Genomic DNA, 9,468 nt, shown 5'->3' with positions numbered 1-9,468 from the left:
CTAGCAATGAAAATTAGTTTTTCTTAGTCTAAAAGGAAAGAAAAAACAGTAATAGGCAACCTGAGTTGTTGTGGTTCCATGCAGCCCATTTCTTATCTGGCACAGGATGATGTATAAACACAGGATTTCTCTTTTTCTTAGGTGCTTCATGGTGTTATGTGGTCATGTGCTTGTGCACAGGAAGGATTTTACAGCCAAAGGATTGAACCCTCAATGCTTCAGCTGTAAAAGACTTCAAAAGCTCTTCTAATAGATTTTCTAAGGAATGTCACATGGTTATGGTTCGGCTATGTTGGTTGAATAAAGGTAGAGATTACCAGTTTGTTTTTGGTCATCTCCTCACCTCAGCTCTTCCATACTTCAGATCGTATCAGTGCAGGTTTTCTGGTAGTTCTCTCTTTCTGCTCAAAGGAAAAAAATTGTCGCAGCATACCCCAAAAGAAAATATGACATGTTCTTTTGTCATGCATCTTCACTTGCAAGAAAACGCACAGATTAAAAGTAGAAAATTATTTGGTTTATGATGAACAAAAGCAGCTTTTAAAAGTTAATTATTTTAATCAAGTTGCTGATAAAAGGAACCCAAATCTTTCTTCTACGCCAGAAAGTCTTTAAACAAACAAAAAGGCTTTATTTACTGTTTGTCAGATTGTATAATGAATGTTAACTTCTGCATCTGTTTTAAGCGTGTGGTATGCTGGTAGATAAGACCCCAGGATACCTGAGGAGTACAGGTCATCAGGGTTCATCCAGAGATATTAGCAATTGCAAGTATGAAAGCTCTGCTGTACATTAAAGGAAAGCATCATTACGGCAAACAAGAAGGTTCAGAGAAAAACCCCCTCATCCCTGTAGATCCATGTCATTACTGAATCCTGTCATTTCTGTAATTTTTGAAATAAGCTCTCAGTTTTTGTTTCAGGCTTCATTCAGGTTTCCTTGCTGTAGTATTTATTTTTGTAGGGCTAATGCCTCATCATTTCAATTTTACACCGGTGGAGAGCTATGTTCCTGCATCCTGTTTCCTAAAAGCTTGACTCATTCAGCTTTCACAACGGGTATGTGTGATTACAAGCTCCAGGACAAGACATATCACTTTTCAAAAATGTGCTTTTAGGGCTTCGGCAATAAGAAATCAGAGCTATTTGGCTGCAGTCTGTGATTCAGGTACCAAGCAGTAGGCACTGCTATATATTTGATTTCACTAATAGATACAGACCCTTCTCCTTCAGGAGGCTTGTGTTGTCTGCTATAGGATTTTTGTTGGGAATTTCTGTCTAGGTAAACTTCAGCTTTTACATTTTGTAATTTGTGCTATGTGAGGGAATTTAACTAGAAGATTTTTGAAGGACAGAAATAAAACAAGAAGTAGCCTACAAACAAACAGACAAACAAAAAGAAAAAACAAACAAAAAAAAAACCAATCCACAAAATAGGCAAAACCCATTCCTGGAAATCAGTTCATGCTGTCCCCACTTCAGGGACCAATCATAGAATAGCATCTCCATTCATAGAATCACCAAGGTTGGAAAAGACCTAAGAGATCATCCAGTCCAACCTTTCTCCTATTACTAATAGCTCCCACGAAACCATGTCCCTCAATTCAACATCTAGTTTTTCCTTGAACACCCCCAGGGTTGGTGACTCCGCTCCAATGTGCCTAAAACTAAAATGGTGGGTTGGCAACAATACAAGAGAGATCATAAGCCAAATATATATCAAATATTTTTCAAGTCTGTTGAGATTTTTCTACTGTTGTTATCATCTTTGATAGTCTGAGTTAAATTCCAGCACTTTCTGAACTAGGGAAGCAGTGAATTTATCTAAAAACAAGTATGCATTCAGGACCCCAAATCCCTGAATTCTAGCAGCTCGTATTGTTTCCTGTAGTCTAGTGGTTATGTTGCACCTCAAATGGACTTGGGCTTCATGTTAAGCCCTTACTTTTATGAGAGGTAGGATTTACCAGATTAAAAGTAATTTGAGGAGGAAGGCTAAGGAAACATGTAGAGCTAGACTGGAGCTCTGGTTTGAATTTTATTTTGTATTCTGTTTAGAAGTAGCATTTAGTCATGCATTTTTCGGTAAGCATAAATGTAGAAGAGAGTAGAACCAGGAACCAACTTATTCTCAGTCTAGATCCTGTGTATGTAAAAGCTACTATTAGCACAGAGTCCTGTAGGAGCTGCAACTGTCTTCCAGTTCCTTTAATTTTCCTTTCCTTTGGACAAAAATAAAGCTGATCGTTTAAATGGTAAAATTTTGACATGCTCTCACAAGGATCAGACAACCTGGCAATGATGTGGCTTATTTTAAAGGCAACAGAGCAGGCAGCCATTTCGTTATTGGATGAACAAAATTAAAAACTTCCTCAGCTTTCCTAAATCTTAGTATTTAGTGCTGTAGTATCATTGTGCTCTTTGCTGCAATGCAGGAAAGATGTTGCTCATCTTGTTCTTGCTCAGGGAAGATCTAATGAGGACACCTATAGTTGCAGGCACAGCCACCAGTGTTCCTTTCTTTGCAAACAAAGTAATTCCCTTGTAATGTCTCTCTGGATTTTCTCCCACTCCACTACAAGATTTGAGAGAGTTTTTTTCATTTCTTTACAAAGACACCGAGCAGTCAGAAGTTTAGCTCTTTAGCATTAGGTTCTTAATGGGAATTGGTTTTTCTCCCTCAGTGGCAACCTCTGATGACCTGAGTGAACTGGAGATTTGAGTGCTGATAGAGAAAAATGTTCCTAGTTCAACCAATAGTCACATAAGGATTTTCTCTTGGGTTAGAAATAAAGGCTATGGGATTATTAATCTCTTCAGATGCTGATCATAGCCACTTTCTGTGAGCAAAGCAGAGTAATGCCTTTGTCTTCAGCAGAGCCTGAGGCTGATAGTCCCAATCCTTGGAAAGAAGGGAAGTTTCTGACACATGGTGGCTGGCTTTACCACCAAAGGTCGGTAACAGCAATCTTTCCACTACCACCCTATTGTGTCTCCTATTTCTGAAAGGAAAGTGACTGAGGAGGGGTGTCAAGCTTTGTTCAAGCTTTTCTTAATTAACTTAGAGCAGATGGGGCTGGCTGAAACCAGCCTCTGGCTGCAGGGTGCTTGGGGAACTCAGAGCATAGTGTTGCTGGAAGTATTCTTTGCTCTGTTTTTGCAAGGGTGAGCAAATCATTTCTTGCTCAACAAAGTTTTTCAGGCTCGGAAGCCCTCAGGACTATGCTGAACAACTCCATCACTATTGATCTAATTGAGCTTATAGCTGAGCTTATGGATTTGCTGTTTTCCATTAAGGTGTCTGTATCAATATCTTAGAGTGCATGCACAATGTTTAGGGCACATAAAAATGATTACAAGCAGATTGTTTTTCAACTAGAGTTAGTGTGTCTACTGAAAGTGCTCGTGCTTTGGCATTTGTGTATACTGCACCATTTGAAAGCGTATGTGGTAATTTATGTGCATTTCTGAGTTTTCTTTACTGCAAAGAAATGATAAATGTGAGTGTGATTCAGGAGAGCAAATCTAGTTGCATAGAAATAGAGTTCTTAGTGTGGAACAATAGGTGCAGAACTGAACTTTTTTCCAGTGCAAGAGTTTGTATTTTCTAATGGTGCCTTGTTAAGGTACCCTTGTTTTGTGTTTTATTCTCAGTTCTCATATGATGCATTAATCTGTGTGTTTCACCTAGAGTATACCTCACTCCAACATGTTCTCTCACACTGTCCCCTAAGTAATCTCTAAAGAACAGTGTTTTTATGAGTCACTCCAGACTTGAGAAAAAGCAAGAGCACGGTACAAATACGTAAAAGGAGAGTAAGCACCAAGTACACTTTAGCCAGCAGGCATGACATTGAGGCCCCAGAACTGATGAATAGCAACAGGCTTTGCAATACGCACAAAAGGCACAGGAAAGATTGAGTTGTATTTGCAAAGACATGTTGTTGTTAGTATTTTCTATGGCGTTCATGGACAAATAATGCAGCTTCTCACAGTTAGACCTGGAGGACATTTCCCCAGCAAACAATAACTTTGTCACAAAAAAGGGAAAAAACAAATGTCAGCTTCATAAGGTCGTAAGGACTAGAAGTACCTGGGGAGCTGAGTCACATTACATGAAAAACTTAACATGAAAATAAATGGTGAAGACCCTGTAAATGTTAAAACGTTCATTTTGATGTTTAAAAATTCATTATTTTGGCAATGCTGTTATGCTTCAGTTAGTGCTGTTTAGAAACTGAATTTTTGGAGCAGAGTTTCAAAATTCCTTTCTTTAAACCAGACCTATAAGGAAGAAAAAACTGAAAGAAACAACATGAGCTGAATGAAATACATTTTTAACTTTTACCTTCTTCGGAAATAATAAACATTTAAAAAACAAAAGAACCAGCAAATGCTTATTGAACTTGACCTCATATTGGTTACTGGGGTGACAAAATCTTAGGAAAATCTCCTGAAGGATATCTTAAAATTTAACTGATGCTTGGATTCTGAGATTCTATTTTTCAGTCAAGTATTTAAAACATCAGGTCATTCTTTTTCTGATGGAAAAAATGAAGAAATATTAGAAAATCAAAACTAACAACACATATATCCTACTATTTCAGTATAAATAGAGCGGATTTCTGAGTCTTGAAGGGTAATGCTGACCAATCTTTTAGCCAAAAGTTGAATAAGAACTTTATTTAGCTTTAGACTCTGTCCCATCGGACAAAGCAGTTAGGATTAATGCCCAGATGGAGATGCACTTTCTTGCAAGGCCGACAGGACATGCAATTGTTCTAGATGATCTTGGAATAGAATTGTTCAGCTACAAGGGTTTTTTTAAGTATTAAGATATCTAAATATTCAGACTGATGCCAGATGGGGCATTCTTAGTCACTCATCTGAAAGTTCTGCCTCTCTATCTCTTTAGACCTATTAAAACACTGAAAATCTGGAGGGCTCCTGTTAGATCATGCTGGAAAGCATTACTGTTGTTCACCTTTTTATTTTCTTCTTGCATGTCTGCTGTGTCTTCTACTGAGGGACATTTTCTATGACTGCATGGTTTTTCTGGTTAATCTCTTCTGTCAGCTTTCTATGTTTCCCTGCACCTGCTGACCACTTCTAGCATATTTACAATAATTCCTTCTTCAAAATCTGAACTTGCCTAATCGTTTGACCAGTGCAGTCACCATGTTTTCTCATTCTCTTCCCACTGCCTATTTAGCATTTGTCTTGAAACGTGTGCTTTTCATTGGGCAAGGTAAGGACAGTCAATGAAGACACTGTTCATGAATGCAGTAGTTTTAAGTATTCAAACCTGAGCTTCTCTCAGATACCTGGTGTCCTGCTCCCAGGCTATAGAAAGACAGAACTACTCTTTGTTCTGTTCCTCACTTTTATTTACTAAACCACAGTGAGATCTGAAGGTTCCAGCAGACAGCAGGAACTTCTCGGCAAACATCTACATTAATTTGTACTGTGTATGCCTACCTTTGTTCAATAGATTCTCAAGAGCTTCGCTGCCGAGAAATAAAAATTGCATCATTATATTGCAAACATCCTTTCTTCACCTGCAACTAAGCTTTTGAGGCTTGTGTTGAATCCTGAGCTGAACAAACATGGTGGTGGATCACATCTGCTATAAAGCTCAGTGTGATGGAGGCTATTCTGACATAAATGATGACCACCTTCTGCAGAAAATAAGGCTTTCAGGACATGAGGAAAAGCTGAGGGCATCTAGCATTGAAAGTTCCTTGGTGTGTTGAGCTGTCCCACGGCACAGTGCAGAATTTGTATTTTTGCTTCTCTCTAAGGATCTTCTAATTGGTTGTTGCTTACAGAGTATAAGATGCTCTCCTTGACCCTTGTCTAAATGTCTGTTTACTCGTATTTGCACAACTCCCACATTAATAATGAGATTTCTAGGTATGATGGAGTTTCAAGTAGTGACATTATGGGTGCAGCTGCCTTGTAGGAAGCCAGCAGAGGATCACTAATTAAAGGATTAAGAATAACAGTCTAGCGAGGCACCAGGAAACTAAGATATTTGTTTTCAATCCAGCACTTCTTGCAAAGGTGAGAAGATCACCATGCATTCTCCTCATGAAGAATTCTTTGTCCTATTTTATATAGAAGGGTTTCTAGAGTTAAGCAAATAATTTGTATGTGCAATGAGAGTGGAGCTGATGCTAGGTCAGACTCCACAGTCCCATAATGTGACTTTTCTCTATGCCCAGACATCCAGAGAAAATCAAAGTCTCTGTAGGAGATGAAGGGACCACACTGCTGCAAAATGAGAATGGACTAGAAAACATGGCAGCCTCTGTCTGCCAGCTTGAATTTAGAAGTGTGGAGCAAATTTCCTTTCTTTCCTCTCTTCTTGACATTCAGCTTTATTTGTATATTTATAGATGCCCAGTGAGAGGAGGCAAACTGTAGTTCACTGCAATCTAAAATGGTGCATGGGTCATTTTTCTGTAGGCTTCTCCATGGTTTCCCTGTCAGTTTTTCCCCAGGATGGAAAGGTAAAACCTCTCATGCCAGGACATGGAGATGCAACCAAGAACAGTTCTAGGGACTTTCTTTTCAGCAGCGTGTTGTCCATTGGGTTGCTGGAATAGCTGGATTATTATCTGCAGGAAAGCCTAGTGCTCCCTGGAAAATTGTTTTGTGTATAAAGCATTACACTTAGTGATAATCTAGCTGTATCTAATGTATCTAAGTTATTACTGGCTGAGAAGAAATTCCAGGAAATAAGTGGACGAGGTGAGAAAGTTAATGAATTCATGATGACTACAGAATTTCTATGAATATTGAATAAAGGTTTTGTTTTGTCCTTCAGCTTTGTTCACCTGTTTTCAGAAAATTGCCTCTTCCAGCCCTGCTTTTGTCTGCAGTGATAACATCTACGAACACTGAGCTGAGAAATAAGTGGCATTTTGGCAGATGAAGGGACAGTTAAACATGGTGCACTCAAGCTGAGATAGAGAATTCTGTTGTTTGTTTTATAGATGATGAAAGCACAGAACAGTCAACATTTATTTCTCGCATTCTTTAATCTGTGAAGAACGTTTGTTTTTGATTAGTAGGAAATGTTTCTGTGGGTTATTTTTTGCTAAATTAAGTTCTTCAAACTAGATTTCTATTATTTGATTCTCACTTTTTTCTTCCCTGTGTTCTTAATTCCTGGTTTAAGAGATTAATTCTGTATGTAATGAAACACAGGTCATCTGAAACATTTTCATCTGTGGGTATGTAACAGTGAAACATCCACCGAGCTCTAAAGCTCTGTAGGTAGTGCAAAACTGTTCATGCAGTGCAGGGATGCAGATTTTGAGTGCTGTTGATCCTGGGTTTGTAAGCTGGCAGGGGGACAGGCGTGCGGACAAATGGGAATACCTATATTGCATCTTCACCTCAGGTGCTGAATGCGTATCGTGAAAACAACTTCAGTTGTCTGGGTTTTCCATGCTTCTGCCTTGTTCCCAGTGGTGAGGTGTCAGATAATAGAAGACATTTTCGTCAATAAATGTGTAAGCACATTCTCCTTCTTGTACCTCAACCAATTCTCAGATTTGTTAAGATTTTATCTGGTGTTCAATCCCTCCTTTGGTGCTAATTTGCTTCTCATCTTTTGTTATATGGCACAATTTATCATTGCACATAATACTTCAATTCTAAGGTTATTTACACGAAGAAAAGCTGACTCAAATTCGCAATTTAAAAAGCATAGCCTTTTTCCAGGCTAGTATCTGCTTTTTTAGAAATAACTCTTTCATTTTTAGTAATTGGTTTTTTGACCACGTAATTCTTTTGTACAGAAACATATAATGTAAATCTCAGTGAAGCAAATCATGTCTATAAATACTTATCCACGTTCGTGATTACAAAATCCAGCTCTGTGTTGTAAGAGGCTTGTTCTCTCAGGAAAATCTCAGCAATTGAATGCAGTTTTTAAAATAAATAATCACACCTAAAACGTCATGTGTCATTGTAGGAAACTGCACTAACAGTTTGCAAAGCCACACGTAAGTGGAATATGTGCTTAGTTCCTCACACACCAAAGAATGTGTTATTGCTGGTGAGCAAAAGTGAAGTAAAAAACATGCCCAACCTTGGGCAAAATCGTGTTCTTGTATCTTGTGTGCTCTGATCTGTTGGCACTAGGGGTCTTCTGATCCATTTCAATGTACACTGAATCACAGCTTAAAACTCAATTAAGTTTTTTAAAAATACCACAAGAATTTAAGTAGATGTTAAGCAGTAAACATATCGCACAGTTTTGACCATCACAACTTCAGTGTTTTCCCCCCAGTTATTTCCTTTCTATTCATTAATCTCCCATCATTTTCTGCTTAATGTGTGTGATTGACTATAATTTCTGTCATATGGAGTCTCAGGGGTAGGTCTGGATGCATAACAGATTGCTTTGTGTTTGCCTGTCAGAGCACAGCAGAGAACTGACAAGCTTCCAGTGTCTGAAACAACGCTTGCTAATTTTCAAGGTTTGGTGCTATGAATTGAAACAGCAGGCAATGTCTACATCCTTGAGGGCTGCTCCACTTATGAGGTCTGGAGATTTCTTCTGCTCACTCACCTGGGTCATGGTAATGAAAACAGCAGTGTCTTCCATGCTGTTATTAAAGGCTGGATGCAGTTTCTGTCTTCCAAATAGGTTTGTGAGTTTTGCAGACATCAGTATCATTTTTCTGTCTCTTGATGCTGGTGTTCAGGAAAAGTAAGATTCAAACAAGCCAGACTGGGACTATTCTGAAGCTGTTGTAAGAAAACACCTTCTGAAAGTTCTGAAAACTTACTTATATATAATTCTCTTTGCCAAAATGTTACTCCAATTGTTTGCTGCCATGCTTCTGGTCCAGTACTTTCACACTGATTGCAGTAATTAAGGAGGGTCTCTCTGTTGGTGAAGTGACTGAAAAAAATATCAGGTCTTTTCATGATGACAAATCTTTGACAGGTGGAAGGTCAGGAAATAAAAAATGAATGTGTTTTTGGAAATGGATCTGTTTGCACATGTCTCTCTCTAACAAAAAAACTTGTGTGAAATAGTATACTCAGATATCATCATCATTCCCCAGTCTTGCAAAGAGCAACTTACCTTTGGGTTCAATTGAATGCTGTAATTTCCACCTTTTTTTGGTGGAGAATTAGAGGAGAGTGCTATGCAGCTCTTTTCTGAATTATGTTTTTGACAGGGGAGCATTTATTCCTGATCACCTCTTGTCCTTTTCCCTGGCCAGTCCTATTCACCCACATAAACGCCTTGGGGGGAATATATAGAATAGCTTTTAGAAGTGATTAAATGATTTAAGTGATTAGCTGAGTTTCCTCAGAAATGTACCAAGCTTGTTATTTCTGCATGTAGTTAGAGGTGGAAGGCTGCCTGCTAGGACTTGGTAGAGTCCAAATGAGTATTTCTCTAATGATTTATATGTTGAATGGATCAACCAAGGCAAACCAC

The sequence above is a fragment of the Coturnix japonica genome, chromosome 6, assembly GCF_001577835.2.
Source record: "Coturnix japonica isolate 7356 chromosome 6, Coturnix japonica 2.1, whole genome shotgun sequence".
Taxonomy (NCBI): Eukaryota; Metazoa; Chordata; class Aves; order Galliformes; family Phasianidae; genus Coturnix; species Coturnix japonica.
Note: the sequence above shows the minus strand (reverse complement) of the source record.